We start from the raw sequence: 25,396 nt of genomic DNA, 5'->3' as shown, positions 1-25,396 counted from the left end.
TTCATGCTGAAATCATATCTCCTGCAAGGATTATTGGAGGATATAATGTTTCCTTCAGCTCCTTATTTTCTCCACTCCTGAACTTGGACTCCTGACCCTAACTTTTCTCTGGTTATGACCGAGCATTGGCCTTCAATTGAATAGCTGAGCTTTTTACAATCAGATCAGATCCTGCTCTTGTAATTTCAGACTCATTTTGTGACATCGATATTGTAGATCTTAATTAAAAAGTCAAACATTTTATATCTTGGGTAATGGCCATACAGGAACTGCTGGGTTTTGCTCCTACGTGCGTAACCATCCAAAGCATTCAATGTGTGTGAGTGAAGCCAGAGGAGCTGAGCATGGTTTGTATGTGGGCCCCCCTTTCCTCTTTGTGTCCTTTCTCCAGCTCAGTTCCGCACCTGTGCTTTGCTGCGTGCGGCCACAAAGGCTGCTCCATGAGTGGCAGGTAATTCAGACTTCGTGCTGCCTGAGTCTGGAGCCTCTCATTAGTTGAAGCAGCCAATCAGACAGAAAGCTGAGGGGCTCTGCAGTTAATTACAGGGCAGGGTTAGATGGTGGGTAGTAAAAATATCTGTCGCTTGGCTGTATCATTGCCTCTTGCTAGCACCAGTGAGGGCTAATTGCACTGGATTATCTGTATAGGTAAGATTAGACATATTGTACATTGGAGTACTGAATCTAGACATCCCCCTCTTCATGGGACTCATGACGTGTTGTAGTTTGTTTCTTTTTAACTTTTCAGTTACTCTGTATTAATTGGGGGTGATGTGTCTTGTGCTTTCTCTCACAGAAGAGACCTCAAGGAGGCTGAATTTTGGCAGTATAGATACAGTATAAGCTCGTGATCTTCTAGCCATCATATTTGATTGTCTTTGAATGAGGCTTCAGACAAGATGTTGGAATATGGTCTTGAAATTGTACAGCAGCGGGCTGGATACAGTCATATGTTGTCATTAACCACTGCTTCGTGGATTTTTGTCAGTTGTATGAGGGTGAAAGGAGGGGAAACCAGGCACCTCTGCTGTATCCTCCTATAAAACCTTCACTTCCTCCCAGTCAGCCACAGCCTGATAGTAAATGTATTTCCTTCTGGTGGAGGCAGGACTTGAGCAGTACTTTTCAGAAACACAAGTTCAGAAGTTACCTGGTGGAGTCTGTCAAGTTGCACAGATTGTTCTCCAGAACACAAATATGCCTGAAGGAACGGAACCAGTAGCAAAGTTTTGTCTCTGAAAAAAGCAGACAATCTTTGCTCTGAGTAAAGGCAACGGCAGAAATGTCTCTGCTATACATGGAAGCAGGATCACTACCTATCAAAGAGCACTGGTGCACAGGGTTACTGCTGTTTGAATTACTAATACAGGTGAGGGCAGTTTTAGATTTTCACAGGCACAAATAATGAAAATTAAAAAATGAAACAGAGTGATATGTTTTGCAAAGCCTTTTATGCCTTTTGATTAAAATCAGACTGTAAACCAGTTATCTTAGACTAGCCATTCTCTTAGGCTTATAATTCCTCCTTATAGGAGAGGCATAGGAATAGGAGAGGAATTCCTTATAGGAGGAATTATTTTGACTAATACACTTGTTCCATTTATCAATGTAGCCTGCTGGTGGTAGTGAAAGCATGATAAATGGGCCTGTTATTTGTTCACTGTCCTGAAAAAGTAACTTATTAAACAAACATAACATAGAAAATGAAACTCTTCAGGCACTGAAACGAGGCATTAGCCATTGCTAATTAAAATTGAACTTGTAGATAAGCTGCTCCTTAGTTTTAAAGTAGGAAACACTGTCCCTTAGTGGTGGCAAGGAAGTATTGCTCAAGAACAGTTCCACAATTATTTATCGTTTTATGATGTGTGTTGTGGTGGATGTCCTTGCTGCTAGCAGAGTTGTTTTCTGCTCCTCACTCTAATGGATCTAATTGCTTTATGTTAGAGGACATTAAGACTATTTACATGCCTGTTCGTGTAACTTCTTGTAGATCTCAGAATTATATTTCTGCCATGCACTGTTTTCTGTTGTATTTTCAGCCCTGGTGTACGACAGCTGATCATCATCAATAGGAAAGGAAGGGCGTTTGGTGGAAATGCTGCTAGAGCTTGGCTACACCACGGTCCCTTTTCATACCTGCTCCCAGGAGGTCCCAAAGTCTCAGTTCTGAGTTATGCTAGCACGGCATGTGGAGCTAGTGTGAGCATGGGGCCTGGGAGACGGGGTGCCTGGATTCTATCTGCTTGGACAGCAAGCTTTTTGGGGATTTGTCTTAATCCTGGATATACAGGATTCAGTGTACTGGGATGTATTTGGTTGCCTCCTATAGAGAATGTATGCACATAATGTTAGCGGGAACAGGCTCAGGAGGTGTAACTACAATAATCATGATTGATTTTCCTCTCTCTAAAGAGAGAAGAAAAAGAAACAGAACCTTTTAGCAGTGCACTGTCTGCACCTTACCGCTGCTTTCAGCCTCATTTCCTGTGCTCACAACTTTCTCCAGGCATGATGGCTTTTTCTGTGCTCGGTGTAAATCTTGCACTCAGCTGCCTTCAGCTGCAAATTCATCTCGAATCATCCACTGAGGCTTTTTAGGGGGGAAGTTGAACCGGTTTGAACATTCACATGGATGCTCTGTCATAGTCTTCTCCAGTCATAAGTGCATCCTTACACAGCTTTAGAGCTGGACTTTCTTTGGAAATGGCTGTGGGGATCTTTGGAAACTTGTACATTACTAACCATGAGCTTACTCTGCTAACTTAACAAGCAGATGTTTGGCTACAGCACTGGCCAAAGTAAAAGAAGTGGCAGTGAATAAAAGCACCATTTTTCATTAAGAATATCAGTAGCATGATATAAAAATTGCCAAGTTTTGAGGAGAAACAGTCTTCTTCATTTTTCTCTCGCAATTGCTTCAAATGCAGCAGAGTGGTTTTTACTTCAAGCTTGTGGTTTTTAAGAGCATTCCCCTCCTGAGGGAATTTGTCTCTGTTTTATTAACAGCAGACTGTTTTTTCATACTGTAACGTTTATGGGGGGAAATATGTAATTTTTATACACACTGACAGCACATTACTATTAAAATACTGATAATGGAGGTGAGACATCACTTACCAATGTCTAGAAGAACAGGAAACAAAAGGAAAACAGAGGAGTACTTTAAATAGTAACCAAGACATGACTTCCAAAAGTGACCTACCACTGCAGCTTCGACTTGTGTTTATTTGCTCATGGCCATCCATGATGCCCACAGCCACCAGGGAGCCTTGTATCCAGTATCTGCAGTAATACCTAGTGAGGACTCTGCGTAGCAGGGGGACTGGCTCTTGGGTACTTCTCCCCAAGGAAGATGAACTGAGCACACAGAGTAGTACAGCAGATGCTCTTTCAGTTAATGACGTTGCTGGGGTTGTTTGGTAGCTCCCTGAGGCCTGTGGGTATCTCTGTGCTGTTGCTGAGGAATGGTCAGGACTCAGCCTGTCCAATCTCTGTTCTGCCAGTTCCTCAGACTCTTACACTCTGGTTGCAATGGGGCACAGAGATTTACCCAGAGGAAGATCATAGCTGGACTGGACATGAATCACACTAAGATGGGCCGTGATAAAGGGAAGACACTAAGGCTCTTGGAAGCAGAACCTGCTTGCACATTCCATGGGAAGCACTTCCAGGGATTTACCAGCTCAATGGCTAATGCATGATTGCTTTCCCGCTTATCGGCTCAGCTTACACAGCTGGCAGCTCTCAGAACACAGCAGTGTGCCTGTGAGCTGGTGGCAGGTACACTGGTTGCTCAGGGAGACTCTCCTGCATGGATTTTCCTGCTGAATGTTTTGCTGCATTCCCTGATGTGCGGGAACCTTTGGCTGTTCTCCATACCTGTCCCCTAACTGTACTGACTCATGAACATCTGAAACAAACAAAAGCTGGTGTGAATTTGTGGTGCATTAATGAGCACTGCTCCATAGCTGCCGTGTGACCATTCAGGCACAGAGCTGAGAAAAGGCATCGCTTTGTTGGGTTGAAGCAGAACGCTATTTCTTTGCCATCCTCTGCCTGCAAGGCTGTCAGTGGAGTGCTCAGTGCAGTCTTTAAAAGAACAGCTTTCTCTAATTGCAAGCAGACTCATCCTGGAAGTGCTATCTAATAGTGAGAGCAAGGCATATGTGCAGATCGGACGCTTACACCTTTCTGGCCATTTTATACTCCCTGCTTACTGACTGCAAGTCCCTTTGCTCTGTCTGCAATGTGAAGAATGGAGGTGGCAGGGATGTGTTGCATGTCTTCACTTAAGCAGCATCTGTGAGATGCTTTGAGATCTCTGGGACTGAAGAAGGGTGGCAGTGCACATGTATGCTGATGTATTATGTGCATGTATTTTGGGAAGTCTGTGTTAGATTGTTAATGGCAATTTGCTTTAATTACATTGTGGATCTGTTTGCATCAGTTTCATGCTCAGTCTTGCTCCTTTTCCATTCATCTCAGGAATAGGGGATGGTTGATTTCCTACACTTGTACACATTTGAGAAGAATTTTAAACACTTGAAAGTATCAATAGCACTTCAGAGCTTTCATGAAACTGTCAATTTTTTTCATTGGTTTTCTGAAACTGCTAGATTACAACAGATGGATTCATTTATCTAGCTGTGTCTTTATATATATTTAGATGGCTCCCATCTCTGTGGGACTTGTGTGCCTCTCAAGTGTTTTAAAATAGAAAAAAGCTGTTTCCTTCTCTGTCTTGCTTTCAATCCAGCCCATAAGAGGAAAAGCTTGATTGGCTTAAATGGCTTGGGGTTATTGGACAGGCATTCCCTGCATGTTTCTGCATGAAGAAATGAAGCTGAGGAGAGAAATTTTGCATTTACTTCTGAATGCTATGGATTTGGGGTTATTTCTATTCCCAAGGGGTAAAATCAGTTCAATAGTGGAGAAATACTGCCTGGGAAAAGCCAAATTCTCTGTCTGGTCCTACCCCTTCACCTTTGGCTGCCGTGTTCCACTGGAAGCTGGCTGTGGAAGGTTACGAAAGGCTTTGAATGTCAGAAAACCAAAGTTCTGAGTAAGAAACTAATGTGAGCAAAGCATCAGGCTCATCTCCATTGCTAAGCAGACATCTGCTGTGTTTTACAGCAGCTGTGCTTTATTTCAAAGCATAGGGAGTTGCAGTAATTAAGCTGCAAGACACAAATTCATGCGTCAGTGTGCCCTGATGTGCACTCCTCAGGATGAGGTACAACCTTGCGTCCAGTCCCACCTGCAGGAGGGCACCTCAGATGCCCGGAGGCTATGGGGCAGGTACAGGTGAGATGTGCTGCTCCTGTGCTGGTGGGACACGGATGAAATGTTTAAGCATTAATGTAATGTAAATGTTTAAGCATAATGTTTAACCCAAGCACAGAGATGGAGCCAAGGAGCCCAGAGCAGCAGTACCCCAATGCCAGCTGGCAAGGTGTCAGCATCACTGACCAAAATTTCTCTTTTCCCACACGGAAGAAAGGGCAATGCCCGAATTTTACAAAGCATTTCCACCACGCTGCTGCGAGCAGGTGGCTGTAGGACGCCTGGGACCCAAGGGACGGGCGTCCTGGTCGTCTACCGGACATCTGCGTCGCCTCTTGGGAGCTTCTTCTGCACTACTGAGGAGCACCTTTTCCAGCCCCCGTGCCCCGAATCCCCGGGCGAGGACGGACGAGCTGTGCGCGGGCCCGCCCGACCACGTCGGCCCCGCTGAGAAGAGCTCGTCCGGCCGCGGGCAGCGGTGCCGCGGGATGTCACTGCGGAGCCGCCGGACGCTCGTGCCGGCCGCCTCCCGCCGCCCTTCCGACAGCACCCGGCCAGGTGTGCCCGCGGACACGGCCCCGCCGCGGCCCGGGGGAGGTGTCCTCCCCTTCTCGTCGGCCCCTCCGCGGGCTCCGCGCCGGGATCGGGCAGGGCGCGGCTCGGGCCGCCGGGGCTCCGCGCCGAGGGGGAGCCGCCCCCGGTCCCGCCGCCCCCGGCCCCACCGCAGCGCGGAGGGAGGAGGGGGCCGAGGACGGGTTTCACTTCCGCCGCTTGCAGGAACCACAAGCCCCCAGAACATATTAGAATAAATCAGAACAGAAGGGTCCCGCCGGCCCTCGTTTATCCCCCCCCGGAGACGGAGGGAGGAGGGGGAGAGGAAGCGCGGCGGCGGGCAGAGCCATGTGGAGCCGCTGAGGGCAGCACCGCCGGCCGGCAGGAGCGGCGCGGCCTCCGGCGCGGGAGAGGCCGGAGAACAGGTCTGTCCTTCGCTTTGTTCCCCGCGCGCCCGGCTGGCAGCGGGAACGGCCCGGCCCGCGGCCCGCCCCGCTGCGGAGCCTTCTGCGGGGCCGCGGCCGGGAGGGGCGGCGGCGCCCCGTTCTCCCGGCCGAGAGCCTTCGCGCCGCGCGGGCCCTGCCGGGCCGGGCCGCGGGGTGGGTCGGCCCGGAGCTCGCGCGCCCTGTGCGGCCGGGGGGGCCGAGAAGCCGCCTCGAGCGGGGCGCCGCGGGGAGTGCGGGAGAGCCGCGGGTCGGCCGCGAAGGACGCTCGGCGTCTGGAGGCGCTCGGCACGCGGCTCGCTGCCGGCTCGGCGCCGGGCTGAAGGCTCTCAGGGACTGTTCGACTGCCTCACTGGGAGGCAAAGTTACAGCAGCCCCCTGCCGGGGTCCGGTGCGCCCGTGTCCTCGGTGCCGTCCTTCCGATGCTGCGCCGGCGCTTTGTCAGACTGCGTGCCGTCCGACGAGCGGGACAGCGCTGACGTCAGGTGGAATCTTTGTTGCACGAGGTTACCGATGCTGGGAGCTCCGGCAAGGATGGCTTGTTGGCCGCTGGAGCGCATCCCAGCTTCCCCTCCCCCCCGCCTCTTTTTAAGAAGTAACTGCACTATTGTGCAATATATATTATATCACTGTATCGTAAAGGTACTGATTCTCGTTGTATTTGTCCTTATTTGCCTTACACAATTTGATGTCTAGGAGAGCTGAGCACCTTAAGTTCCATAGTGCCTGAAGCCTATGTACTGCTCACTGAGCCTTTTATTTTGGAGGTCTTTCCAGAAGCTTGCTCCATTTAATATTACATGGATGTCTAGCAGCGTGTAAAGGAAGGGATGTGCTTGAGTTCACCACAGACCTGTTCACCACAAACCACAGACCCTGGCCTGCCATTTGGCCACACTTCCCATTCCTTTCCAATTGACCTTTGCCACACGTGTGGTGCTGGAGCACTTACTCTCCTGCCCTTTCACAGAAACCAGTTGCAAGAGGGAGGAGAAAGTGCAAGTTGTTGAGTCTGCATGGTCTACAGAAATAAAAATACAGCACAGCGTGCTCAGTTCTGAAAACAGGACAAGAGGAATAAGAAGCAGCGAGGTAACGCAAACTGAGCACGATATAACTGAGTAGGACCGTTGCCTTGCTCGTTTCCTTCCATGAAGTCTAAAGGTGTGCTGAACACAGTTTAAAAGTTCCTGTTCTGAAGCATGTGAATCAGGCTCCTGAATCCTGCCTGCAGTGACTTTGGTCCCCCAGCATGGTAGGCACATGGCTGGTTGTGAGACTTCTGAGAATGGGCCATAGCACACAGTTACCTTTTTATCTGTGAATACACAGAGAAAGGGAAATAGTTTTCTTTTGCTCTGCTTCCCTTTGAGTAACTTCTGAGAGTCGTCCTGCTCACACTGTGACTGCAGCCTGTGGCAGAGACAGGACATAGCAGGTGCTTCTTGGTCAGCCAGAGGGGAAAGCCTTCTCGAAGCTAGTGAGGTGATTAGAACCACTGCTGTGAGGTGGCTAACAGCACGGTGAGGTCTGACAGCTGTGTGCACCTCTTGTGTAAACTGAGTTTTGCAAAGGCAGTCATCACTGCAGCTGGTTACAGTCAGCGGGGAGCCTGGCATGTGACCATATAAACATTTCCTCTGCGGGTAGGAGGTGTGTTACTCATTGTGGAGGTGTCACAGTACGGGCTAGCTGCATATGAAATGTGGTCAGGTAGGTGATAGCACGATGCTGAAGCAGTGTGGCATGGGTAGGCATGTCCCCATGCCATGAGCAGCAGATGTCTTGGCTCTGTAGGGAAATGTGACTCCTGAGTCCTCGTAACGTGGACGTGTAAATTCCAACACTTTCATTCAGGGCTTTGAAAGTGAGGATAGCAGCCCAGTTCCCGCTCCCACAAGCCCCCAGAGCAGCGATGTTGTTTAAATGGTATTATATAGATTTTTCTTTTAAACTGGGTTTAGTCTCTGAGGCCAGGGAAATCTGAATATATATCTGCATCAGCAAAATGGCATTAAGTCCAAAATCCTCAGCTGACATGAGTTTATTTGCATCTTAGCTGGTTCCAAACTGCATCGCTGGCTGATGGCTGTTCCCTAGGGTGATTTTCAAAGAGGTTTTGGAGCAGGCGCTCACACACCGATGCACCTCTAGATTTTGTGTTCCCTGATCTTTCCAAACAGATTGTCACTGCTGTATGTAACAGATGCCCAGCAAAGAAAGCTTGGACCTGAAAATACCTCTGGGCATCAATAGACATCACTTTAAATCATCAGATCATAGCAATTCCAGTTAATGTGAGTACTCAATCTCTCACAGTGCTCTCTAAGATTAGGCTCTAGAAGTTGTCCTCATAGTTGAAGTCTTTGTAGCCTTTGTTCTTCAGATAAAATAAACTTAATTTTGAGAACGTATGGGATTTTTTCTTCCTGTTGATGTCTCTGGTAAAGTTTCTTCCAGTGCATCATGTTCCAGAAGCTTTCACTGCGACTGGGATTAAGGAACCCCCAGCAGGGTGTGTGGAGTGCCTCCCAGAAGGTGGTGATACCAGGAGGGATGTAGTTTTGGCAGGGTGCAGAGGGAAGGGTTCTGAGTGTAAAGCTCCTCAGCGCAAGTGCTGAGCACCAGGGATGTTCTGTGGGGAGAGCTATTATTCGTCCTGCCTGAGCACCTGCAGTCTGCTTCCATTCTTCATCAATTCATAGGGTCCACTTCAGTATTACAGTTGTGTCTTAACATTTACTAAGGTCCTGTGGTATGGTTCCAGATATAGCCAGGATAAATCATAGAGTAATGAAGGATGGAACAGTCCCTGGCCTCCTGCTCAAGGCTGTGCTAGTTTATAGCTGGTTACTCAGGACTTTGTTCAGTTAATTAAGAGCATTTGGGGAGGAAAAAAGAAAGAAAGAAAGAAAAAAAAGAAATCCCACAGCCTCTTTGATCCCATTTTGCTGTTTGATTGTCCTCACGAAAAAGCCAATATCTAATCAGAATTTCCTGTGTTTCAGCTTGTGTCTGTGGCTATTATCTTCCATTGTGCACCTCTCCCAAGAATCTACTTTCTCCAGTACCATCTTGTTAGATAAAGGTATATGGAGATTGAAGGTGGGAGAGATGTGAGGGTTTTATTTTTAATAGCTGCTGCTGGTTGCATGCTCGGTTTTGGAGCCAGTATTAGCAGTGTGAGATCACATGAAGTACTCTGAGGTTGAAATGGGGTTTGCTCTGAGGTGAAGATGAGCATAGCTGTAGCCTAATAAGGATCCTGTGTGAGGTATCAGGGTTTGCTAAGCCATGCTTTTGGTTCCAGCATTGTGTGATAGACTGGGGATGGTACTAAAGGACTGGAATAAGTGCAGAATTAATGTGCCTCCTTTCAACCTAGGTTTTTTTCTGGGGACCGCCTGCTTGAAATTCATTTGTTGGCATGTCCTATAAGGGATTTGTTTGTTTTTGGAGTGCATCCATCCCTTAATATTCATATGGCATAAGACAAAGACATTTCCTCTCCCGATGCTGTGCTGTCTGAAAGTGCCCCAAGCAGTCACAGACCACAGTGTCAGCAATTTCGCAAACTTTGAACCTTGGATGCTGGCAGCTGATGGCATTTTTTGCAGGCTGGCTTGTGACTATGGGCATCAAATGGTGCAGGAGGGACATGTTTCTGCAGGAGAGGTGCTGTTAGGTTGTGTAGTGTGCTAATGAAATCTTTTCCAATAGGATGAAGCAGGTTAACGCACTTTGACCTACATGAGATGATGTTTTAGAAATCAGTTAACAGTGATTGAATTTTCAGTAATAATTTCTGTTCTAGTCCTTAATGTCTAATTTATGCAGAGGTTAGCAGAGGGCAATAATCAAACAGTGTATCTTACATAATAAGACAGAGGATCAGCTGGAAAGACTGACCTGCTGGCTGGCGGTTGGTGCAAACTGTTTTATTTTAGTGCAAGCCTAAGAACTGCCATACCAGAAGACCACATCCTCTGCTGTCTCAGCCTGGATCAGGGGACAGCATAGAAACCGTACTGCAGGACCTTAGGAGTTAGTCCGTCCCTCACGTCACAACTCCTTTTTGCATTCAGAGATAGCATGAAGTTTGTTTTGCTAAAATTCATTGTTAGAAAGCAGTGATAGTAAATCCTGGACAGGCTGTCCAGGGAAGCTGCAGCATCTCCACTGCTGAAGATTTTTAGGAGGAAGAAGGCAAGTATTTCTTAGGGCAGAGGTGCAGAAGTGAGGTACTGAGGTCTGCACCATCAGCTGAATATTGCTGAGAACTTTCATATCTCACGTGTGTGGCAGCTGCTGCTTGCAGGACACCTCTATTCCATGTCCTTCTCCTAGCTCTTGCCATCAAAACCATTCCTTCCACCCCACCTGTGGGTGGATGTGCAATATGGGCAGAGCTGGGCTGGGGCACAGCATCCCTTCTGGTTGGCAGATCTGTGCAGCACAGTACAGGCAGGATTGCATGGGCTGAGCTGGGTGACAGCTTGTTGCGATTCCTTGGTGGACAATCTTTGTATGCATTTCTGATCCTTTCCTTTAATCTTGTTTGGTTCTTGGTCCAGCTTCAGGATGACTGCCTGGTTGATGAGTTCTGGCTATTAGTTATGTAGGCAGAAAATACATCTTATTTACTTCACTCTGCCCGTTTATTTGTGGGAGCTCTGGTTTCGTAGCATATTGAAGCGCCAATGTGAGGGCACACAGCAGCAGCCAGAAAAATGTGTCACAGTGATACTGGCAAACAAAGAGAAGCTAAGCAAAGCATGGGAGGGGTTACCATTTCCCTCTGCCAAATGTAGTTACACAAATACACTAAAATACAAGCTAGAGCAATGGGAAAAGATATGCATGAGAACAACAATAATCATTCCATTGAACTCAGTGGGAGTTTTTGCCCTTATGTTCACTTTTGCTCCACACCTACCCTTTAATATATCTCATCAGTCTTTCCATTGCACAAGGGCCTCATCAAACGTTGGTCAGTCCTTTTAAGAAAAACAGCTTCTTTCTAAGAAACAACGAATCCAGTCTTTCAGATTAAATTAAAAGCCAGGAAGAGCCTAAAGCAAAGCGGGCGGTGAGACAGCTGCCTCTGGAAGCAGCCGCAGAAGGCTGGGACTGAAGCAACCCCTCTGCCCCTGCAGCTCTGCAGGACGTGCTCGCAGAACCGCAGGCCCCTCCATCGCATCGCGTGGACAAGGAACGCTTCTCCAAAAGAGCTCTGAGTGCTGGAGGATCACAGGACTGTAATCAGCTGATCTGGATTCTGTCCCCAGCTCTCCCATTGCCTTGCTGTGAGAGGCCGGATTGTTCAATTAACCTCTTTGCTCTTGGCCTTTTCCAGATAGAAACTTATTTTTATTTATCTCTTTGAGATCTTCATAAAATGATGCTAAATGTCTCTGTGCAGAGACATCCGGAGGCAAAAAACATAAAAGCTCCTTAAGTGCAGCACATTTTGGCTCGACAGATCTTTAACTACCGTTTCACTGGAACCCTTAATAACTGTAGGGCCTGAAGGGGAACGTCCTTCTCTTTCATACTCAGCAAGCCACTTTGGGCAGGCCCCTGCTCTGCTGGTTGTCCACCACAGCGTGGGCTGGGCGAGCACATGCCTGTGACAGATGACTTGAGGTTTTGTCACAGTGTGGGGTTTCATTTCTGCCATACCACCCGCAAATCGTGGCAACCATGTGACAAACGGGACAGAGCCTTCTGCCTGCATCCTTGGGTTTTCCCATTGGGTCAGAGAAGCTGTCCGTTTTTGTTTTCAGCTTATTGCTTATATTATTAATTAATGAAGGGAGGAGATAAAGAGTTCCCTTGGTGTTTTTTTTACCCTACTTTAATATTTATCTTTAATTTTTCCTCTCCCAACAGCTAACAAGGTTTATCACTGATCTCAGCTGTGATTGGAGTATCTTTGGCTCTGAGCCTGCATAGGGAAAAATAAGGGAGGAATAAGCTGAAGGGCTGTTTTTAGGGGATTTTTGCCTGTTGTTTGTTTTCTTCGTAGTGCGTTTGGTGCTTGTTTCCATGAGAAGACTCTAGGTAACCGCAGAACTGAGGAAATTCTACTATCTTGGGAACCGAGGGGTGAAAGATGAGACATCTGAGGGAGAAAGGAGATTTGCAGGCAAGAAACTGGTTATGTTTTTACAAAACATTCAACACTTGCCTGCAGTGCTTCAGCTACAGTTCTGTTTTTTTTTCCTGTAGACCACCCCAGCTTGGCTACTTAGTGGAATCTGAGAAGAATAAATAAAACTTTAGAGATAATTTTAAAATAATGCTTTTAGAGACAATGAATATCCAGCACAAATGCAGGATAATATCTTCAAATACAGTGTTTTATTGGGATGTTTGTGTGTGTCTTCTTCCTGCCTCTCATTCTGTCTCCGCCATGAGTGTGAGAAGTCTTAGCACTGACTGCAGAGGTTGACGGTTCCACCTCCCTGCATCTGCTCGCCTTCTGGAACCACTCACAAGGAGACAACTGCAAGGGTGGAAGGTTCTTTCCCAAAGGTGTTGTCAAGACACGCTGCTAGATACATGTTTCCTCTCCTTTAAACAGTGCTGAGTATTGTGTTCTTTTCAGTAGGCTATGTTCCACTGGCAGGGTTGTGAGCTATCATTTGTTATTGTGTTTAGAATCTCCATTCCTGTAAGTACCTGGCTGGAAGGAAATAGAATGAAATTTGAAATTCTTGAAGATCAGCCGTTCTGAAAAGTAAGTCCTATGCAGCTCAGTAAGCCCTCAGCCTTCCTTCAAACTCCTCATGCAAGGAAGGACACTCATAATTCAGCAGAGCCCAGTGACTCGAGTCCTTCAGAAGTTTCTCCCAGTTCTAAAATGCTTCCAGAGAACCCATAATTTTCAAGCAATTCGTTCAAAAAGAATTATGCTGAACAAGATACAGAAATAGTTGTGTTTTCACTGCCCAGATATGACTTCTTGAATTCTCCAGTCACGCTCAAGAACTCTTGGTATTTTTTCAAGTGAAATGATGAGATGACTTATTTTCAGTTGGCAATTAGTACCTTAGCTTTAGGGAATAAAAACTGTGTTACATGAGAAACAGCAACATCAGCAAAGGATTTTTGTCTGTTCCTGCTGCCAGTTTGTGTTGTGTGTAAATGTGTAATTCTCAGCTGCCTCGCCATCACCCATGTCTGGAATCTGGGGTGTGCCTGTGGTGTGGGGCGACTTGCCTTTGCTAGCTCTGTGTCAGGGGCAGGCTTTTTTCAGGGAGCAGCTTGTGAGGTGAGGGGCTCAGGCGGCCTGCTGGCATCCATCCATGTGGGGCGAATCCACAGCACAGTGATCCCTGGATGTTTGCACTTTTTCCTTGGAATGAGGTTAACCATCTATTTGCATCCTGCCAATTTTTAACACCCATCTTCACTTTGGAATTTCCCATTGTGGGGATCTCAAGAGTGACCCAAGGAAGCGAAGCCATGATTGCAGTTTTGCAGTGGTAAAGAAGAGCTGCACGGGCACAAGATTTCCATGTGGATTAGTTTGGCTCTTCTTATCCTCTTTTGTGGGAGAGTGGAACTTACGGCCTTCCTCTTTTCTTCTTCCTGCTTCTTGGATGGGGAAAGAAGAAGTGAGCTGTGCCCCCCTGTGCCTTTCATGCAGTGTGCTCATGAGGTGTAGGCCAGCTCTCATTTCCAATTCTCAATGCATTTCCCTGTTTTGATAGACTGACTTCTCATGTGGGATTTACCAGTTTTGAGGTGGCTGATGAGTGGGGTTGAAATGTTTCCTTGATGTTTAATAACCAGCAAGGAAATTAGACTGGCTTAGCAGCCCTGTCCAGGGGGCACCAAGTGTGAACTGCAGAATTCAAAAATTAGAAATTAATTATTAGTTAATTCATAAACCTGAATTAACTCAGCTTGGAAGACATCTAAACACACAAAGCTCTGTCCGTTATTAATAGTAAGATAGCAAGTGTGCATTTGGTGGAACGCAGTGTTTGAAACTTATCTATGCTTACTGGAAGGACAAAATACCTCATGAGGGATTGCACAGGACGCCCCAACTGCTGATCTGAGCTTCTGCCTGCAGTGTCCTGGCCTTGCTGCTTTTACTTAATGCTGAGGCTGCATTTAGTGGTGGGGAGAAGCTTTGCCTTTTGTGTGATCTGGTGAGTTGTATTTTTGAATCCAGGTAAGCACACAGATTTAAGTCAGTTTTAAGGAATCTGAAGCACAGCTTCCAGTTTTGTACTTGGAGTGTATTCTGGTTCTCAGTGAGCAAGCTGAATCTCTAAATGCTGCAATTTGTGCTTACAAGCAATTACAGCTGCGACTGATTGCACACGAAATAAAAGGCAATTTAAGGGAAAAAAACCCTTCTAATTTTAAGAGCTCTAAGCCATTTGTCCAGATATGTTTTCATGGATCAGATGAGTACTGCTGTTTGCTTTTGTTGTGTCCGAAGTTTGAATGAGGTGCATACGGAGTGCACTTGTCACAAAGGAGGTGGATTTCCTTCTTGCTCGGCTTGCCTCTGAAATACATTTTACGTAATGAGGCACTGATTACCTAAATTAGAAAACCAAAACAATGCTGTTGTCTCATTTGGTAGGAGGCAGAGGCTGTATGGACAACTGAAAGCTTGCTTAAAGGCAGTCTGTGACCCGCTCTATGCTATTCTTATGCTAATGTGAGAATGGGTATCCTGGGCACCATCTGCTGTCCCTGAAGTCCCGGCCTTGGGCATTCAGAATTGGTTTGCTTTATTAATGCTAGGCCATCCAGAACAGCAGCAGTGCATTTGTTTGAGCCTATGAAATCAGAAGTTCCAATTGTAAGCATACAGAGATAATTGTCACTTTTAATAATACACTCTAACATGATAGCTACCCATTTTTCCAAGCCCTTAGACAAAGATGCCACCTTTCAGGCTGCAGTTAGCTCCAGCAAAGCCAATAAAGGCCTCTCTGGCTTCTTGGGGAGGTGGGTTTTGCATCCAGGAAAATCATTTCCTTACAGGCAGGATGGATTTATTGGCTGGCTCTGCATTTTAACTTTTGTAAATGCCCCCTAGAGAAATGGAGGCAAGTCTTGGTATAAATCAAAGTTAATAAATAGGACATACGATGTGGTTATTTTTAGAAATGCCAAAGTGATGGGGTATCAAATATCTAATTAAGCCAGGCAGGGTTTAAAGCATACAGAGCTTATTGGCAGAACAAATGTCTGCAATCTCAGTTGTATCTTAATATAGTCTCCTCTAATGATGATTCTGTTTGTGCTTATTAGCTATATAGTTCTTTTGGTGTCTGTGGCTCCAATTAGAAAGCAATTCCTTTTGTTCAAGTACCTGACTGAGTACTTAAACTGTTCATTCTTAGTACCTGTGAGGAACAGAGCAGGATGATCTAAAGGTAGGCAGCAAACTGAATCCCCCTGAGCTGCAGCCTCCGCTCTGTGGCCTCAAAAGAGGCAGAGCCTATGGGTCTGAGTCCTGTTCCATGCTCATGGCTGCACGGGCAGGTCCTGAGCTGGCACCCGGCCCCCAGCAGGGACCAGCGAGCTTCTGCATTGGGCAGGCAGGGTATGGGGTACTGTGTCGGGGTCCCCAGGCTCAAAGGCACTGCAGCTTGCCAGGTCTGGCCCCACACTGCTTGCAGGGGAAGCACAGAGGGATGGAAGTGTGAACAGGAGGCAGTGGGAAAGCAGTGTGATGGTCTCTGCTGAAGGCAGGTTTGTGGTGTTCTGGTGGGAGAGCGCTTTGTGGCATAGTGGGAAAGGAAGACATTGCCCAGGGCTATTGGTGGCCCAGGGAAAACATAGTTTGGGGTTTGTGAGTGTGAGTGTCCTTATCTCCTCGTTTCAGCATGATGTGTGTGCAGAATTTATTTCCAGTGACCTCTGTGATGAAAAAGAATTAACAGCAGACCAACCATCTCCAGTTACCTAAACAAGCAGCACACAGCCAACAGGGAGAGCAGCTTTCATAGCTGCTTTTATCCCCTCCCTTGCCCCCAGAGCTTTCTGTTTTTGTTTTCAGTTATGGGTGAAGGAGACAAGCACTCCAGGGCCAGGGAAAATGAGAGTTAATTACACTGTGGATGGGGATTGTTGCACAATGCTGTTCTTTCCCATCCCTGTCTCAAATGCTTGAGAGAACAGCAAAGCTAACACAGGTGTTCTTCAGTCCTGTGTGTTCTCTGGGGCGCTGCAGATATGGAGTCGAACTCTTTCACTGCAATGAAGACAAAGATGAGAGAGGCTCTCAGGGCTCAGTGTTTGTGCCGCTTGTGCCAAGGACAAGTGAAATGTGACAGAAATGGATTTAAAATGTGTATGCACTCCTTAGTGTTCTGGGTATATGTGCATATATTTTTTAAATCCAAAAAATACCTGGTTTTGCTTTGGCCTCCTTGTAAGAAGCAGAAGGAAGTCCCTGGGACGTGCACAGAGGAGAAAATATTTATTATCCAGAGCTCTGAGTTGAACAGTGGGATATGAAGGACGGTTTCAGAAATCACTCTAAGTAATATTCACCCTTGGACCCTCACCATCACTGTCTGGGATCGCTCCTATTCCATTCCTGCATTTGGCACAGGAAGAAGAGTTCTTATTTCAGAAGCCCCCTGTCAATGGAACGCTGTGTAAGGCAGAGGGAAAGTGTGACCTTCTGCAAAGGAGTGGAGGGGAAGCAGATGGGAGTGCTGTCTTTTGATCTTATAAGCTGAGGTGTTGAACTTGTGTTGAGATCTGAATACATAAGAGAAGCTTACAGATTGCTGATTGCCCATGGATTTCTCATTGATGGAGGACGCTCAGCTCCTGCTGAAGTAGGGCGCTGCCTGACTGTAGGGGCAGCCTGCTGGCGGTGATACAGTCAAGGGGCACATTGAAGTTGTTCAGTGTGTAGGTGCATCTACTTGTGAATGTGGCACTAAAGATGCATATGCAGACCTAATGCAAGCGCTGAACCAGGAATTACAGGTTCATGGTCTCTCATCTGTCAGGGCAATTTCATCTCACATCAGGGCTGATGCTTGAACCTGTCACATTTCAGCTCACTACAATAATCACTGGGTTTGCATGCCCCGATTGGAAAGGCTCCCATTTAAATGTGGATGCTTCAGAATGATTCTGCTGCATTAAAAGGCTGGAGTAGGTTTCATCTCATTGTAGAAGGCACTGAAATACTGAAAGCTCAAAAAGTGCAAGACTGTTGTTTTACCAGAGCTTAGAGTCATGGCACTGTAGAATGTCCCAAGTTGGAAAGGATCCACCAGGATCATCAGGGAAGTCAGGAGCAGCTAGAACCAAGTATTGATAGAAGGGCTGAGTTGGTTGGCATTAGAGTTATATGTCTCGTGTTTTTCATTGGTGGCTGGTTAGGAAAAGTAGTGCTATTAGCATGCTGGATCATGTGAGATGTAGGAATTCCTGCTGCAACCTACTGAGGTTTTTTGGGAAGTTGTTTCTGCAAAGGGTGCTGAAGCTCTTGGAGAGACGGCAGGGTGCTAGGCAGCCTTGTGAGCCTTGCATTGCAGCCTGGCAGGCTCTGTCTTCGAGAAAGTCACACTTACACACAGACACTGGTAAGAGGAAGTGTGGATGGAACGAAGCTAGGAAGAAATTGTGAAGAGAATGGTATCCAGAGATGGCAGGACTGCCATGAGTGAGTCTAGGTTTTTCTGTGCAAAGCTCTGTCAAGTGACAGCTTTAGTTAAATAGCTGATGACTTGTTTTTGGAATGCCTAATGCAGTTCCTTCAAGCTGCAGTAGTTTTGCTCAGCACCACAGCATATTTCCTTTGTTCCCTGTCAGCAGCTACTGGATGTCTTCTGCTATGGTTCTAGGGAGGCCAGAGGACAGGGATGGCTCCTGGGGATGCTGGCTGCTGCTGGTGGCTCAGGGGCTGTGCCTCCAAATTGATCTGATCTCAGCCAGGTTCTTGGTTCCTGGGCAGGCGTTTTAAGATGCTGAAATGTGTTAAACGAGTGCTTTGAAAAGCAAACCTCTGCTCCTTCTCCCAGCACATGATGGTGTTACTGCTGCTTGTTGCTACACCCCTGCTTACAGACCCCACTACATGCACCAGCAAGGGCTGCTTCTCGGCTTCTGCATGTACATGAGACAAGTCATTTGCACGGCCTAATTTAAACTGCTAGATCAAAATGCTTGCAACTCTGCATACGCTTCCTCAGGAGAAAGGAATGTTTTCTCATTCCTGTCTTATTTCATATTTCACAGCTGCAGTTTGTCTTGTTTTTCCCCCGCCTCAGGCCCAGCAAGTGCTGCAGTGGATAGGGGCTTAAAGGATTATTTACTTCAGGGCATTCATGCCGCCTTTGAAAATTTATGTATGTTTAGTTTAGTTTTACCAGAGACTCTTATTAGAGCAGCATGGGGAGTTTGCAGGGAGAAATGAAAGGCAGTCAGTATGCATATTTCTCCCAAAAATGTGCTGTACAAAGATAGTTGTCCAGTTATCTCTTAAGCAGGACAGCTTATGATGGTCTTTGCTCCTGCGGTCCTTTTTCCTTCTCAGTGCCTGTACCTCCCTCTCTGTACCCTTTCTAAGTCCATCTCTGATGGCACTGATAGCTGTGTCCTGATGCTACCCAGGTAGAATTGGTAGGAAAGTTAACTCCTGTTATCTTCTGTAGGACCATGATCAGTCCTTACCTGTGCCATCTCCAGCCAAAACAATTCTGGTTACAGTGCAAGGTGTGAAGCATCAATGAACAGTTACCAAGCCCTGCTCCCTGTCCTGTGATTCCCTGTGTCATTGTGACAATGGGGGATTTCTTCTCTGCTTCTAAGAAAACACCTTGGCAGAGAAGGTAGGCTTATACCTTGGAAGAAGATCTTGAGAAAACTCATGCTGGCTCCTGAAAGTTTTCAGGCTAGTGACTTGAGAGTCTGACACCTTGTGTCCCAGGGTGATGGCAGCATCAGAGCTTTTTGTTTGCTCAGGCTGTTGCTGAGTAGCGTTGCCTTGCAGGTGCTGATGCCAGCAAAACTGTACATACATGGCTTTCCTCCTTAAATGGAGCTGGGGAGTTACTTTTCAGTCAGTGAGGGAGGAGATGGATGCCTTATCTTCCTACCAGTCTAAGATCATGAGAAGATGGGCTCTTTTTTTAATGCCAAGCTTTTACTTGATTATTCCCACCATTAAGCATGTCATCTTGTTGTCCCCCTTCCTCGCCGAGGAGGGAGTTCAGCAGTAGAACTCTAAGAGTGTTGCAAATATACTGATATAAGCAAAAGCCCACTTTCTAATTCAAACAGGGAACAGAGAAGCCCATTTCTGTTGTGCCACATATCAGTCTGCTTGATGCCTGCTAGTCTTTCACCAGCTTAGGGCTCAGAAACGTATTGCTGCTTGTTTGTGGTGTATGGGGATGCTGGAAGGTGAGGTTGGTTTCAACATAACATGAAATACATAGTTAGTGTTTTGCTCTCCCCTGTCTGCCACCCTTCTAAGAGTAAGATTCAAAGCTAAGTCTTGCCTTGAAACTTCCCCAGAGCTTTGGGTTGAGGCCTCCTGAAGAGCCAGACCTGAAAGTGCTTGCTTAGCTTGTGCTGAATGTGGGGAAGACATAGGTGGGGTTGGTAGAACCTTGAGGTGTCTCTCATGCAACCAGCAGGGAAGAAGTCTCCTGCAGTATTGGAGGCTGGATGAAATGGGTGCAACAGTGCATACAACTTTAGAGTCTCCTTCTAAATAATGTTTCATAGAAGTCTGAAAATTCAAGCAGAAATGTGCTTGGTTTTTTGAATGTAGGTGTCCACATTGGGGTAACTGGGAGAGACTGACTAACAGATTAAATCCATCCGATAGCATCCACAAGGAGAGAAAACACATCCATACCTCTTTTACCTGCAAGAAACTTGTACAACAAAGCCTATTTCTAAAGGAGATGTGCACCCTTACTCACTTCTGTGAATGATGACGGATCTGACGATATTTGTCCTGAAATTCCAGCCTTCAGACTTGGACGATTTAGGGCAAGATTCTTTGTTTTCATGTAAAGAAATTGTAGTTGTCCTTACTGTGAAGGCATAAAAAGGAAGACTTGAACACATAGCAGCAAAATGCAGAAACCCCATAAGGCAAATAAAGCATGTCATTTCTAAAAGCATCTTGTTTTCTAAGCCAATCTCATTATTTTGTAGGATCTGACTAATGGTTTTTGAATGCTCAGGTTGGCTTTGGAGACAGGACTTGATTTTCACAAGTGCTAAGTACTGCACTCCAGTTGTCACACCTATAAAAAATCACCCATTAAAATCGTGCCTGGCATCCAGCAGTCAGACACACAGGCTGAGTGGAGGGAAGACATGCAGACACCACGGCATGGCCAGAGCTTTGCCTTGCCCACTGTGTGCCATGGCAGGCATGGGCTAGGTTAAGCAGTGGCAAATGCTAACAGCAGGGGCTTCTTCGTACAGTCTTATAATGTCAAATATTAACATAAGAAATGTTATGAACTAGTTGGGAAATCCACCAAGCTGAGATTTACATCTAAAGAACAGATCAGGTTAAAGGGAGGGGGCAGTAGAGAGAGACCATGCAGTAGCAGAGAGAAGCCCGAAGGGACCTTTCTTCAAGGAATATCTTGGACTGAGTGAATTGGGAATTTTGTCTTTATTTGAAAAAAGGAGCATGAGGATACCTGTGGAGAGTCCTCATGGAGACTAAGCCCATCCTGCAGTGTTTTGTTATTATTAATGTTTGTGTTTGAGGTTTATCTTAAAGCCTCTGCCCTTGAATTCAGGTTAGACTCGCAGCATCCCTTACGGAAATCATTTCCTGTGTTTCCTATCCATGAGAAAATGAGTGGAAACCTGAGCCAACAGCCTGTCAGAGGAGGAACCTTTCCCTGTCCCCAGCCCTGTGACTGCTCTTTGTGTGTGTTTATTTTGAGGCCTCACTCTTGGTTTTTCAGGTGCTGGGGCTTAGCACTACCCCTGCTGTTAGCCCAGGTCACTAACGGAGCCTGCCTGCACACTTCCCAGTGGAGGTGACCGCATTCAGCGATCTCAAGGTCAGGGCTGCTGTGCTGTGTCTCTGCTGGACTTCAGTCTGAGGGGAAGAGTTTTCCAGTCGGTTTTTGGTCTTTTTGCATTGAAGGCAGGCTTTGGTGAGAGCTCAGGTTCAAGGCCATCAAATTACCAGAATTAATAGAAGCAGTCAGAGCTTTGAATGTTTTGTAGTTTTAAAAGAGCTTAAAAGTTTATAACACAAATAAAATGCCAGTATTGATCTGACATAAAATTTTGGGTCACGGTATAGTTGGTTGTTCTTTTTTCTTTTTTTCGGGTAACTTTGGTATGAAGCGTGTGAATCTGTTTGAGCTGTTGGCAACAAATTAATAAATCACATGCTTAGTCTTTATATTGAAATACCTTTTATACTTAAGAGATGGTATAAACTTACATGTGCTTTGCAGCAGATTCTCTGGGCTGTGCAGTTCTTTTGATGAGGAGAGAAGATGGCGGCTTTTGAGTGGAGATGGGAGAGAGCTGAGTGTGTGAATAGCAGTGGAGGAAGGAGAGTCCTTAATGTGGTTACAAGAGATGTGTTCTATCCACTTGTTTTTCAAATAAATATATTTATACACCAAAACCAAAAGCCCCTATGTGAACAGTGCAGAGCCAAACCTCCCTACCACAGTGCTCTCAATGAGCTCCTTTCCACGATTCTGCTTTTGCTTTTCACTGACATAAGCTGCTATTTCCACCTACGTTTTCTCCTGTCGTATGAAGCCTCTCTCTGTCTCCTGTGGTTGTTCCAGAATGTGGAGGGTTCACAAAAACCCCTTCCCTGAAAATAGGAGAGCTCGGTTTGTACAGCATGGTGGTAAATGGGCAGATGAAGCTGCATACGCAGACAGAAAAAAGTATTCTTTTTTTTTTTTCTGTATAAAGGGGCTTAAACTGGGTTAATTAACACTGACCCCGTTTAAAGGATGGCTTATGTGGCTGCTTGATGGAGGGGAAGTCAGATTCTCCATGTGTTGGTCGGAGCCTGTGTGTGCAGCAGGGTGCTGGGCTGAGCAGGCAGCAAAGCCTGACAAATTGGGCAGCTGCTGGCCCCACAATGAGCCAGCTGGTTGAGAAGCTGGGCTGTGTCACCGAGCCTTGCATATTCAAAACCAGGGCAGATTTGCTCCTTTAATTACAGTGTTCCCCCTGGCCCTTGGAAAATGGGTTCGTGACAGGGGGCTTGTTAAGATCAGGAAGATTTCCTGCTTCCGCCAGCCTCCGAGGGGAGGAGGAGGTGGAGAAGGACAGCTGGGAAGCGCTTGCTGCATGGAGGCTTGGGATTGGGGCTGGGCCCAGTTGCTGTCTGTGTTGGACAGGAGGATGGAGGGGATAACTGGCTTGTGGTGGGCAGGGCTTGCACTAGGCTGGTGCTGCATGTGTTGAGCTGACCCTCAGAAGTGTTAAAAACCAAGGGAGGATTCTGGTGTGGAAAATGTGGCCTTTAGTTTTTAGACTTTTCCTTGGGCTCATCTCTCATCCGGTGCGCAGAGAAGAAGCTACAAAGTACAGCTGTCGTGGTGATGAGGTCTGTGCTGCAGCAGAAGCAATAGTTCCAGCCAGTGCAATCCCAGCAGCAGTCCCACAGAGATGTGTGCTCCAGGAGCAGAGGAACTCCCTCTGTGACTGGTGGACTGTAATCAGGAAGGCATTTGCTGAGTGGCTTTCATAGCAGAACTCTTCCTCTGATGTCTTTTGGCCCTGTGGCTCTGAGTGTTTCCTAGCACACTGATGTGGTCTCTGGCCTTGCTGGTAAGCCCAGAGCACTTCAGAGCATGAAGGAACACCTGGTGCTCCCAATCTCCCCAGGCAATATTGCCTCTCTGTGTCCTTTATCAGTTACTGTTTAGGTGATAGAATCACAAAGCTGCAGCATTATTAGAAGCACTCAGAGCTGTCACATCAGTTTGGTAGATTGGCTCTCTCTCCTCATTGAATAGGAGAGGCGAGGCAAGCCCTGCATTTCCAGCGACACAAAAGGTATTAAGCTGCAATAAAGCTTATTTTTGAAATGAGCAATGACAATCAATGGACAGATGATCAGGGCCGTTTGTTGGAAGCAAGGTATTGAGCTCTCTGCAAGTCCACCCCACGCCATGTTCTTGCTCATTTCAGCAGTGTGATGGGGAGGACGTTGAACCTGACTGCTTCACCCTTCATTGGTAGGAATGGCATTAGGGAGACCCAAATGAGGAGAAAGTGGCAGTTGGCATGCGTTGTCTCAGAAGAGTGTTGTGAGCTAACAAGTTTGCTCTTTTTCCATGTTATTATTACCTGCTTCTAAAACCTGCATAGGAACGGAGGATATGGTCTGAATAGGCTCATTAGGAAATCTGATCAGACCTTCCCTTCTCCAAAGGGAAATTCAGACTGAGAAACGGCCCATGGTTAACAGCTGAAGGACCGTATTGCACGCAAAGCAGTAGGCTGGGCTGGAGGAGCTGCCTGCCAAGGCAAACCACCCAACAGGATATGAAACAGTAGTGAAACGATAGTAGCACTGGCAGCTCTGAAGCAGAGTTGGAGAGCAGGGCAACTGTTTGTAAGGCTCTTAGGCTGCAGCATTCACTCCTGAGAGAGGATCTCCCTTTGTGTGGATCCTTTCTTTGTCTTCTGCATCCTAGACCTGGCCAACGAACAGTGGTTAACCAGAGCTAAAGCCAGGATTGCAGGCGTAGTTTAACTAAAGGAAAAACAAGGTGAATCTAATTGGACTGGATTGGTAATCACAAGGAATATTTTTCAAACTCTTTCTGAATCATTACCTGGAGGAGGGGTGTAAGAGTTGGGAGAGCAGTTCCTGTTAGAAGAGAAGCCCCTGCTGCTCAGGAGTGCTTGCTCATTGGTGCAGGGAGTTGCAACCAGGCAGTATCTTGAGCTCATTTTGAGCTGATACTCAAGATACAACCAGATTTTGGGTGACAAAGAGATGATCTCCATGTTCAGCTTCCCAACAGACTTTTGTTCCTCGATCTTGTGCTGAGACAGCTGCTATTCTGCAGTTCAAAAGCTCTCCTCCAAGGTCTTACTTTGTTTCATGATGCAATCTACACCCTGAGTTGTTAAGGATTTCCTTATAATGTGACAGGTCAATGAAACGAGATTCATTGTCTCTTTTGGGACTCTCCTGGGACTTTGCAATAATAGCAGGAAGAGCTGGGGCAGGAAGGGCAGCTCCCTGCTGCGCTGTCTGCCTGGCACTTTTTTGGTTTAGTTATGTCTTGAAAAGTAAATCCACCCTGAGAAGGGAGAGGAGAGATTGGTGGAGGTTCCGTCCCACCTCTTTTCCATGGGATTTGCTGTTGAAGTGCCAGGCCGTAGTGCTGGGAGAAAGCTGAACCACTCTTAGGGAGCTCTTGTTTCAGGAATGGGTTCTCCATTCTCTTGCTTGTTTTCCCTGCTTCTGTAGGACAAGTGATTTCCTCAGTCTTATTTTGTTTTGGAAATGTGGTGGAGCTGTACCCTGCGATAAACCCTGAAGGATTTTAAATTCCATCTGTATTGCATTCAACGAAACCCATTTCATTTTTGGTTTCATTCTGTGATCTGGCTGACTGTGATTGTCCAGCTCTGCTGCCGGGTCGTGTGAGTGGCGGTGGGTGCCATCCTTGTGGTTGTGATCCTTGAGAGGTTATTTCTCATTTGGCGTGACTTCTGTCAGGGAAGGGACTCATACTGCCAACTTCTTGTAGTGACAGCTGTGGAAGCAACAACCAAATAGATTGGCTAGGCAAATCGCTCAGGCCTAGCAACAGTTTGCTTTGTTAATTGGATGAAAATAACTTCTAGAACCAGTTCTGCAGGGAAATACTCATCTCTGCAGATGCAACACTTACTTTCCAATACCCTCATGATCTGGGTTTTTTTAGTTGTTGTGTTTCTTCCCAGGAATATCATGTGCCAGGAGATGAAGGCAGAGGGAAGGCAAAAGAAACATCAGCACCATCCAAATGACTGTGCTGCTGTGGGCATCTGTGTACACTGTCCTCTTCTGGCATAGATAACAAAACCAGGGTTTGAATTCAGCATTGCTCTCGTGATACCAGTTATGCTGGTGTCTGCTTTGGTTTGAG

At 46.6% G+C, this 25,396-nt stretch overlaps 1 protein-coding gene across 2 annotated transcripts in view; it reads left to right on the top strand.

Annotated features, from left to right (window-relative positions):
* The window catches only part of PAK3 (p21 (RAC1) activated kinase 3), a 154,445-nt gene that overhangs the window by 46,179 nt on the left and 82,870 nt on the right, over nucleotides 1–25,396 (top strand). The window contains exon 1 of one of the 2 annotated variants that reach the window (XM_048959822.1): nucleotides 6,051–6,263. The exons of the other annotated variant lie outside the window; for it this stretch is intronic. The gene's annotated coding sequence lies outside the window, so the exon portion shown is untranslated. Of the gene's footprint in view, nucleotides 1–6,050; nucleotides 6,264–25,396 lie in introns of those variants that run through there. 2 annotated transcript variants of the gene reach the window in all.

The sequence above is a fragment of the Lagopus muta genome, chromosome 13, assembly GCF_023343835.1.
Source record: "Lagopus muta isolate bLagMut1 chromosome 13, bLagMut1 primary, whole genome shotgun sequence".
Classification (NCBI taxonomy): domain Eukaryota; kingdom Metazoa; phylum Chordata; class Aves; order Galliformes; family Phasianidae; genus Lagopus; species Lagopus muta.
Note: the sequence above shows the minus strand (reverse complement) of the source record. Positions and strands in the feature narration are given on the sequence as shown.